The sequence below is a fragment of the Bactrocera oleae genome, chromosome 5 (assembly GCF_042242935.1).
Source record: "Bactrocera oleae isolate idBacOlea1 chromosome 5, idBacOlea1, whole genome shotgun sequence".
NCBI lineage: Eukaryota > Metazoa > Arthropoda > Insecta > Diptera > Tephritidae > Bactrocera > Bactrocera oleae.
In genome coordinates, this window is record NC_091539.1 from 11,615,691 (window position 1) to 11,626,875 (window position 11,185).

Sequence of the window (11,185 nt, forward strand, 5' to 3'; positions counted from 1 at the left end):
GATTGTAAACTCTACAAAACAATTAAAAAAGAAAACAAGTGGAAGGCATGTGGCCTAGCTAACTGGCTTTGTAACACAGGTAAAAACTTACATGTATGTATACACAACTATGTATGTGTCTACAAAATTGTAACACAAAAATATCCACAAAACATGTGGCTGCATAAGAAAAGCATAAGACACAGCATACGAGAACAGTGGCACGTTGCTAAAAGGGGACTTATTTTAATTGTTACAATTATAGCAAATTATGCTCTAAAGCAATTTATAAGCACATGAACTTCATTATAGCAAAAATTTCTAAATGTTATATTTAACATAACAAAAGAACAAGCAATTCCTTCTAGAACTTCCGACTTTCTTTTGGCTATAATTTAAAAAAAGTGCAAGCATAAAAATGTCGACTTCTTCGAGGATTTCCGAAACTCATCTACAAATTATTATTGTACATGCTGTATTGTACCCTCATCAACTTCGTTTCAGCAAATATTATAACATTTTCAAAAACAAAAAATGTAAAGCAAAGTATTTTCGCATTCCTCAAGGAGTTCAAGAATTCATCTACAAAAGCTGTACAAAATCGGTGCGTTTTTAATTTTTTATCTTTTCGGATAAATTGCATTAAAATTGAGAGTCTTTACGTTTCAAGTAAATTTTACTTGAATATTTTATTTTAATTTATGGTAGCTAAAACTAACCTAAAACCTTGATTTTTAGCTAAGTGAGTGGCAAAAGTACCAACACATCAGATAAAATTTAACTGAAGGTATATTAAAACATGCGTAATTTCACAGCAGTTCAAAAACAGTCCATTGTCACTCGATTATTTTGACTGCTGTTTTACGATAATTTAAGTTAACTATTTTTTAACCAAACTCGCTAAACTCTGAAAACAGAGTCAAGTTAAAGTTGCAATTCTATCAACGACTTTTTTTAAGTTTAGCGAGTGTTCTTTTGGCGTTCGCTTAAAAGAGAAACTTAGTATTATGTTCGGTATAATGCTTTTAGGCATTATACGATATCTAGTAAAGATAGATTCGGAAAGTCATAGAAAGGAGGAAATCTTAGTCAATTAAAAACTTATTGGACAATTATTGTATAACTGTATGGAAATTTTAGAACAATTAGACATTCAATTACTGAAACGATCTTAATTATGCAGAGTAAAGAAGTATTTTGCACGTTTATAATGTGATCAAGTTTCGTTGAAACAAAATCAATATATTTTTGACAGCTGTCAAGTCCTAGCTATTAGGGCGAAATTGAATCAGTTAACAACATAATTATAATATTGACCTGTTGGAATATAGCATTACAATGATTGATTTGATTATAAATACCTAAAACAAAATTTTCAGAAAAACCACGCCCACTTTATATATACGCGCATGTATGCATACCTTTAGTCAAATTGATACTTGATAAAAACAGCTTAATATTTATATAATTTTTAACTGACTGGCTGACTCTATCGCTTTGTAAATACTTCTTTTTTACGTAGATGGGCGTAGTAGAATTTTTCTTTTTCAGTATTACAAGTATATCTGAATAAGATATATGTATAAGATACATGGGCTTGTCGCTATAAATTGGGATCACTATGGCAATTTTACTCTTGTTCACACAAAAATGGATTTGTATATATATGTACATATGTTTGTGTTTGTATATGGTAGTAATATGCATATAAATGGTGTTAATTTGTTTACTTTGGTTTCAACAGATCCAAAAAGGTAAAAAAATACCTGCCTGCAACTGCGGCGAGACTTCAACGGCGAAAAAATGGAAGACGCCAGAAAGTAAACTGTTGGTATATACAGACATACATACATATATCTAAATATATACATATCCATATATATTTCCAGCGCGTGTAATAAGAAATAGGTAACAAAACAAAAACATTAGCTACTTTTGTATACTTCTATGCACACAAATTCGTAAATATTTTTTTTCTCGCTGAAGACTATTCACCTTTGGCAGTTTGTTTTCGTAGTTTCTTTTTCCATTTTTCTTTAAGAAATAGGTATGTAATTGAAAGGGCAGACAATTACATAAGTAGAAGCAGGTAAATGCTAGTATATACGTACATATATATTTTTATGCCAGATTCATGTTAAACCAGTTGTTAACGAGCTTCAATTTCGTTGTCAAAACGAGTCTTCGTTGGTGTCAGTTTTTTCCTTAATTGAATCTTTTAAGCTGTACTTCCGGTTTTAAAAATTGAAGAGCAGTGAATGCCATTTAAAATAATCGAGCTAATAATCGAATTGAAATATAAAAATGTAACATCTATAAGACATATTTAAGCATTTTGACATCCAACACTACATTCTACTAACATTTTCTTAAGCTGAATAAGCGCGGAATAGGTAAGGTCTACAAGACATGATATGAAATTATAAGACCTGAAAAATCTGATGTGAAGTTGCACTCTAAGAATGGTGCTTTAGTATTCAGCTAGCATTCTCAAGCTGAATAAACTGACTTATAAGCATGATAACTATTTATACAAAGTTTTGAAAGCTCAAAGGCATTAAAAACATAAAAGAAAAAAAGTTGGCAATACTATATGTAGTTTTTATTGAAATTATTTTATTGATGCTTTTTGAATATAAATAACTGTAACTCTACTGTTTTTACTTTAACTATGTACTCTCATTCTAAATGTTAGAAAAGAAAGTTTTCTTTTACTTATGATCCTCCGTGGTTGACAATAGCAAGCTTTTGGGTATATTATTGATAAAAAATGTAGACCCGATATCAGGCAGTATAATTGGACTAGTACTAGTATTAACAGCCCTATATTTAAAGTTTTAACTTGTTTATGATTTGTGCTTCAGCTCGATTTGTACAGAGGCAATCGAAGCAAGGCAGGCGGAAGCCCCCAAAGTACTAAATGAGCCTATATTTTCAACCTTTTTCTTCTGTTACGTGTATTTACTGGAGAGGAACAACCTCTATTTTTTCTTCATTCAGACGTTCGTGTGTCGAAACTCGAAACCACGGCCCATCAAATGGTTGTCTCCACTCTACTTACTTTATGTAGGACCGGAACTCGAGTCTAGCTAAAATGTAGGAAAGCCTTCATTTAGAAATCCATCTCTCAGCTCTCAATGAAAGAATGGATCGTTTATGGTTTGGAAATGCTTCTAAAACTGTGAATTCCCCACTTGCAGTTGAACGCACATTAATCAATCTTATCATTCACAATCCAGAAGCTCTCGGATTTAGTCCTACTTTCAATATATTGTAGTTCCTTAATGTAGTAGTAGCAGTTATCTCTAGCCATGTTCATTTCGACACTTCTCTACTAGCTAAATTTGAGCTTTGCAATCAGCAATCAAAGTGCTCGGCAAAGTACAAGTATACTACGATTAGTTTAAATACAACTAAGCTCAGATAGCGTTGTGTCCGTGTGAATCGATGATCATAATATTGTGAGCTTGTACTTAGTCGAAAAAATCCTTTTGATGACAATCATAACTGTAAGCCAAGCCAGAAAAGTAAGCGTTCAATTCGGCCATAAAGTTCGAAGCCATAACGGTAGATACAGTGATACAGTGAACAGCCAAACAATAAAGACAGTCTAAAAAATGTCGATGTCTGGCGGCAAACAGGGTATTAATTGTTACTCCTGCGGGTTCACAACCTGGTCGACACTCACTCCACCCAGTAGCAATTAAAAGGAGGTCATATTCCGGGGCATGCGCATCAAATCTTCAAGCTAGGCACAACTTCTTTTGCTAACGTGCATTTTGCACGTCTGCCATGCTTCTCCCGTCCCGTCCGCCGCTTGGATATTCAGACTTGAATTCCATTAAAGAAATTGCGCATCAGCTGTTCAAGTGGCTGGTGGACGTGCTCTAGGTGGTAGAGCCGCGCACAGCCAACGATACAGCGGACTGCGCTGCCACGCTTCGGGCGAATTTTAGTGACGCCGCCGTGCCGTTAACGCCGGCTGTTAACACCACCGTTGTTGGTGGCGCGCACGCCAACAGTTGGCTGTGGCTTAGCTGTAAATAACGCCAGCTGTTTAGGGGTGTTTGCGGCATTTTTGTTTACCAACAACCGGCAGCAACGCCGTCATATTTTGTTCTGCGTTGCCCGCTGGAATGTTGGAAAACGCCGCGTAGCCAGCGGCCAAACGTGGAGTTTAAAATTGTAAACAAACAAACAAAGCTTCCAGTGCTGTGACCTCGCAACTGTTGACGAAACGAAATACCGTACTCGTTTAAAAGACAGTTGTTATTGACAATATTTTGTAAATATGTAGGTATGTACACATGTAGTATTTTTCAGATGTCTCTCTGAGAGGTATCTCATACACGCGCCAGTATTAAAATAAATTAAAATAACCAAAGGTGCGACTATATTTATGCGCTTTTTTGGTAAGCTCAGGAAATTGTTTGTAAACACTTTTGATAAATACACACATATACATATATGCACAAGTAAGATACTTATGTACATGTGTGCTACCATGTACAGCTATATATTTCTAAAGAACAAAACAAATATAATTAATTAGATATGAAACAAGAACTAATTACAAAAATGGCAAGATAACTAGATGATAGTTTTAATATCTGGATGCATACATACATATGTGCATGGTACCTAAAAAACATACATACAACATTTGTACTAAAATGTTTGTTATTAATTTTGGATAAAAATGTGGATCGCACTATAACGCGTAAACGAAAATTAATTTTTTTGTAAAAAAATTATATTCAATAATAATTCAAAATTTTCATATAATTTCATAATATTTAAGAAATGACACACTGTATGGTACTAAAACATAAAACACATTATAAAAAAACGCTAAAGTCAAAATTTAAACTTATAATATATATAAAGTTTTAAAAATACTTTGTGCTAAAACAAAAACCGCGTAAACAAAAAATTTAATTTTTATCAAATTTTATGAAATTTCGGAAGAATAATTTCTAAAAATTTTATTACATAAAAGTCGTATAAATCATTTTTTTTTTGTATAAAACATATTTAAATTTTTATATATATTTTATTACATAAAACATAAATAAATATTTTTTTTTTTGTAAAATTTTGCGTAAAAATTTGAGTAATTTTACGATATTTCTTTATTATTTTCATAAAAAAAATATAGTTCGTATAAAAATTGATTGTTCGATTGAATTGAAAACTACAACAGATTCCAACACAAATCAAAACTTATAATTTTTCATATCACTTTACAGATTTTAAGAAACGTCATATAAAATTCAAAACTGACTTCAAATTTTTCACTAAAAAACTAAATAAACAAAATTTTTTTAGTTTTTTATAAAAAATTCAAAAGAAAGTTGTTTGAAAATTCTTAAATATTATATATACTTGTATGTATTTGCTCAAAAATTTCAAAAAAAGTTTAAATTTGTAAAATGAAGCACTTAAAAGTTGAACTTTGTCAAAAAATTGCAGGAATCAATATTTTAAATTTTTAAAAAAATCAAAAAGTTTCCGAGAGCTTGAAGTTTTCTAAACCAAAAACAAAAATGATTTCTTTTTTTCTAAAAATGGTTGAAGTTTTAATTTATACGTTTTATTTTCTCCAAATTTTTTTTAAAATATTTTCCAAATTTTTTTTAAAATATTTTAAATACTCAATTTTAATACATGCACATATTAAGCTTTTCATTAAACATAAAGCATATTATAAAATTTTTAGCCTGATATAAATTCCTTGAACTCAAGTAGTTTTGGTTAAGTTAAGTTAATTTTGGCTTATGCGATTTTTGTTTTGATATGAGCCATAATTTAATAAAAATTGCTATAAAATTAAAAAAAATTTCACCTTTCTTACAATTATCCCGTCTATTTTTATGTACTTCGGTATACATACAAAGTTTCTATATATGTGCGTTGTTGTTTTTTTTTCATTTTTAACAGCATATGTTTACAATTAGCGCACACTGTAGGCTAATGCTCTTTTAGCGCAATACCACTTAGAGTTAAATACAATTTTAAGTGCTTCCTTCTTCTGGTTTAAAAATTCATATGTGCATATGTGTGTGAATATGTACAATACACACATATATGGAAATGTATCTAAACATATATAATATATGTATATATTTAAACTGCGTCAAATTGAATTTTCATTTAATTTTTCGTAGCGCGTCGCCAACATTTTTCCATAGAAAATGTCTAAAACGGCTTTCGAAAAATTTGAGCGTCATGCCTTACATTTATATTTACATATGTAGATAGATATGAATGCATGTGGAACAAGGGTTAAATTTAATTGCGGCACATCTTCGCGTTGGTCGCTTGTATATAGTGCCTGGTGACCGTCCTACTCCTTCATTGATGTCGGAATTCAAACTTGCGTTGGCCTACGTGCGATCTGTAACGAAGTCGGTCGAGCATTTCAATGCAACAACAAAACAATAACAAAGCGCATACATACTTATGTAAATATTGCAAAATTGCTAGTGCAAAATTTCATGCACACATACACACATGCATCAATATAAAAATATATTTTTGTATGCAAACACATACATACATATGATATGATACTCTACGTACCAATATTGGGCATGCACAGCGAGTAGAAAGCAAATAGCAAAACAAAACTATAAAATTTAAGCAAAGCCGGCTTGAAAAGAAAATGGAATAAAGAAATAAAATAAATTAGTCAATGCAACCGGCTTAATTGAAGTAAACTTATTGAGATTGCCCTCATCGCGTTGCTCTTTAATTTTTGCAAAGGCCACAAGTGACTACATAACTGAACATAGTGTGTACATATGTACATACAAAGAAAAATGACTAAAGTACTGTAAATGGTTAGAGATCCTCGATTCGTTAAAACTTGTAGATTAGCGAATCGAATTAACATCTGGTATAAAAATAAAACTGGTATAAATACAAATCCGGTATAAATAAAAAACTTTTATAATTAAATAAAAGTAGAATAGAAAAAGGTCAAACCATTTAAATGAAGTTAACGAATCGCCTAAAAACTGGTATAAATTTTAAAAATATTGACATAATCCAGTAAAAATAATATATAACGCGATCAAGTCACTTTAATGAGCTTGCCGAATCGAACAAACAACTGTAATAAAATATAAAAAATGGTATAAAACTGGTAGAAATCAAAAACTGGTATAATTTAATCAAATTTTGCTTGAAGGAAACCAAATCGTTTCAATGAAGTTCTCGCAAAAACAAATAGAAATAAAATATTCAGAGGTTCGAACCACTTTATGGTAATGAGGTTACCGAATCGAACAAGCAACAGGTGTAAATCACAAATATCATAAGGTTTAAATTTAAAAAAAATAAATAGAAAATAAAGAGAGAATAGGAAGAGGTCAAATAATATAAATTAAGTTAGTGAATTGAGCAAATAACTATAACAAATCAAAAGTACTAGTATAAATATATTAGAATTAGAATTGAGAGCGCCAAAACCACGATAATTATATATATTGTGCTGAATCGAAGAAAAAACGGGTAAATATAAATAAAAAAGGCTGGCACAATAAAGCAGAGACAATATACCTAGAGACGAACCAGTTTAATAAGGAACCTACATACTTACGTTCTTTTATTAAATAAAACTTCAAACATAATATTTTTTGTCAAAGTGACTGAAAATAATTATGCGATAATCTGAAACACATAAAAACAATTTTTGTAAGATATGTTCTACCATCCGTTGTCGATATGGAACAGGTAACAAGTGTGAGGTTATTCTTTGAAGTAGACTACCTTCTTATATTTTCAGTATATCTGATTCCTTGTTAATATGTATATTTCCGAAGGCTGGTTAAGGGTATCAAACTGCTGGATAACATTTAGTTAGGAATCTTGAAAAAGTGCAGCAGAAGGCCACCAATTTTAGTTAAGGTACATACTCGTATATTCTTGACCTGCTTTAAATCCACAAAATCTTCCTATACGGGCTTACTACAAACACTTCCAAGTATACAGAGAATAAAGGGTAAGTTAAAAAGGAACGGACAGTCGGATAGCTTAGTTTTTCAACAAATTAAAAAACCATTTGGGACCATCTTATCTAGTTACAAGTTACAAGTGATTCAAGTTATACGTGTCTCACTAGACATCTTGCCTGATAAATGGTTAGCCTGTTAAGGTCGAATACAGCTTCAAAACGTGCTTCTGGTATTTTGAGCGCATAATCTTATGATGCAAACCACATGCACTCTTACATTCACTTACAAGTATTCTAAAGTAAAAATAATAGTAACTCATTAGTCTCGTGGCATGTGACGTTTTGTAAATTCCAAAGTTTATTTATCACTTAAACCACTGTAATTGAACACAAGTCTTATCAAGAGACCCACAAAATTTCGACAGTTATGTTATGTAACTCGTTGTAAAAAAAGGCGATAATATAGAATATTTAATTGATAACGTTGTTTACCATACTTTTTAGTTTTCAACATGAAAATATTTATTTACACACTTATAACATATACATATGTATATAATATTTATGTGGACTCATTAAAGTCTGGTTGCGACTAAATTATAATCGTGGTGGGTGTTTACTGATAAATTTCAAAAATAGCGGGGGTTTGTTAATTGAATTTACATAAATAGCTTTTGATAAACCCAAATATTTGTTTGTTCACCTTGGGCGATTCCTAAAATTAAATTCATGTACGTGACCTGTCCCGAATGAAATTTCCTGCATGTACTCGTACACATTTATATAGATCGTCCAGCCTTTCAAAATTTTTTTATTATTTTTATACAGGTTATGTTGTTGTTATTATATCGATATAAAACATTTTCAAAATATTTATAAAAAGTACTACAGTCTTGACAGTCCTTGGCTGGATAAGAAACCAGGTTCATTTCGATTACGTACTACCGACTGTTGTGGGAACTTTTTTAGGTCTTTCCTTTCAAGAAGTTTTTCTGCTTTTTAGTAATATACCCAAAATAATTCTGAACAGTCATACCGAGTTGGCAAAGCTTGGCTGGATAAAAATCCAGAGCAGCTCCGGTTACTAGTTGTTTAAGGCTCTGACTGGAACTTTCCATTGCTAAGCAACGTTTTTTTAACTAAAGCTGACTTTGAAGCTCACAATAAAGTAATTAATCACTTAATGGGGTCTGTAAAACATCGATAGGCTGCAAATCATCCGCATAACCATCAAAGTTGGATAGAGGATGAGTCCATCAGGCCACGACCATACCAATCTAATGGTCTTAGTAAATAGATCCCAGATCTTAAGCAGAAGAAGCATTTTAATACCGAAGATTAATCTTAATTTAAATGTGTATATGTCATAATAAATTTAGATTTGGAGCTTTACACCTTTCGACCTTAGTCGAGCTGGAGTTGAAAAGTTGTCTTGCTCGGAGCTGAAAAACCAAAGAAAAAAACATAGATCGAAGGCAGATCCTAAACCAGCAAAACCACCAGTTTATCAGAAACGCTTTTTAGATCGGGCTTTCGGAGGGATTACACGTTATAGTTATTCTTATATTCCGGTCACGAATATGGGATAATCTGCGATTGCCGAGCTATAGGCAACTGACCGAGTCACAACTTGCGGATAGTGAAAGGCCCTTAGTTATAAGGATTGGCTGCGAGTAACCAAGTAAACAGTTCTAGCGTTCAGCGGATAGAGGGGGAGAGTCTCAGAGATGTTTTGCATGTATATGGTTGGCGATACAGTCTTTTATACTTAATTTTACTTGTATAGTTTGAGAAATTATAGAAATTTTATGTATTATTGGTTTATACATAACTGATTAACATGACAAAAAGACCTTTTTTTCAACTTGTGGTGTACATCCAGATGGTGTTGAACAAATGGAAAAGCCTGTATATTTTAACAAAACTTCGAACTTTACCACAGGTGAGAGCGCTTTCTGAAGACTTATCAAAATTAGGAAAAATCTGTACAAAATTAAGAGATGTAAGAAGGAATGTGGAACAGACTGGTCAGCGAACATCCAAATTTAAGTAAGTCAACGTCCTTATGGAATTCATTTAAAGACCAGACAGACTGAATGGAAACTCTGTGGTGATGAAAGTACTTTTATAAGGGATTTCTAATAAGTAAATGCGTACTATTACCTTTATTTTAGAATTTGCGAGACGATACCAGCTCAACTACGAGAAGGAACTTTTTGAGCTGAAGTTGAAGAAAAAATCAAATTAAATTCGGGTCATATTCTTGGATGAGTAAATCAAGTGGGTTAAATATATTTAGGAATAGTTGTAAGAAATGTCAATTGACTTGAATAAAACAAGTAGGTTAAATTTTCTTGCGAAAAGTTTTAGAAAATGGCAATTTTTTACCACAGAAACCATTTCTAGCGATGGCATTGACTAAAAAGAAACCAGAACCACCATTCTGCCCAAAAAAATTGGCATTATTTCGGGAAAGCATTCCGCATTTCTCTCAAATCTGACTCTTTGTTGAAGCTGCGTCTAGACCCCTTCATTACACGAAACATTCTTTTCTTATACATAGTATATCTATTGTACTTCTGCCTTCCCATCTTTCTTCGTTGTTGGCCATATGCTCGGCGACGTTTTCCGCTGTGAGTTGGTCTAATGTGGTGTATGGGAAGATTTTCATGCACATGCAGCTAGTTAAAGAAGAATGATTATCTAACTTGCGAGAGTTGATATTTTGTATAGGGAAAGACGTTCGCATCTAGTAAAATTTTGAAGGCTTTTTTATTTAAAATGTATACCCATCAGATTCTTTTATTTTTCTTAACAGGTTCGGCGGCAAGAGATTTGCCAAGAAAGAAGAGTAGACTCTATAATTTTACAATAAAATTGAAAACTCGTAGAACTTCAGTAGCTATCTGGATCGTCCCATATTAAAGATCAAACAAAAAAAACGTTAATTTTGGCTGCAGCGAAGCTATGTATAGTACCCTTCACAGATGCATTTCTTATAGCGTATTAAAGGTTTAAATAGATTTTTATCACGCTTATCATCGGAAAGTTTATATGGCAGTAATATGCTATAGTGATCAGATCTTAACAATTTGCTCGGAGATTGTAGCATTGTCTTGGACAATAATTCACGCCAAATTTCGTGAAGATATGTAACTTGTCAAATAAAGAGTTTTTTTCATTCTATTTGTATGGTTGCTATATTCTATAGTGGTTCCGATAAATGAGCTGATTCTTGGGGAGAAAAGG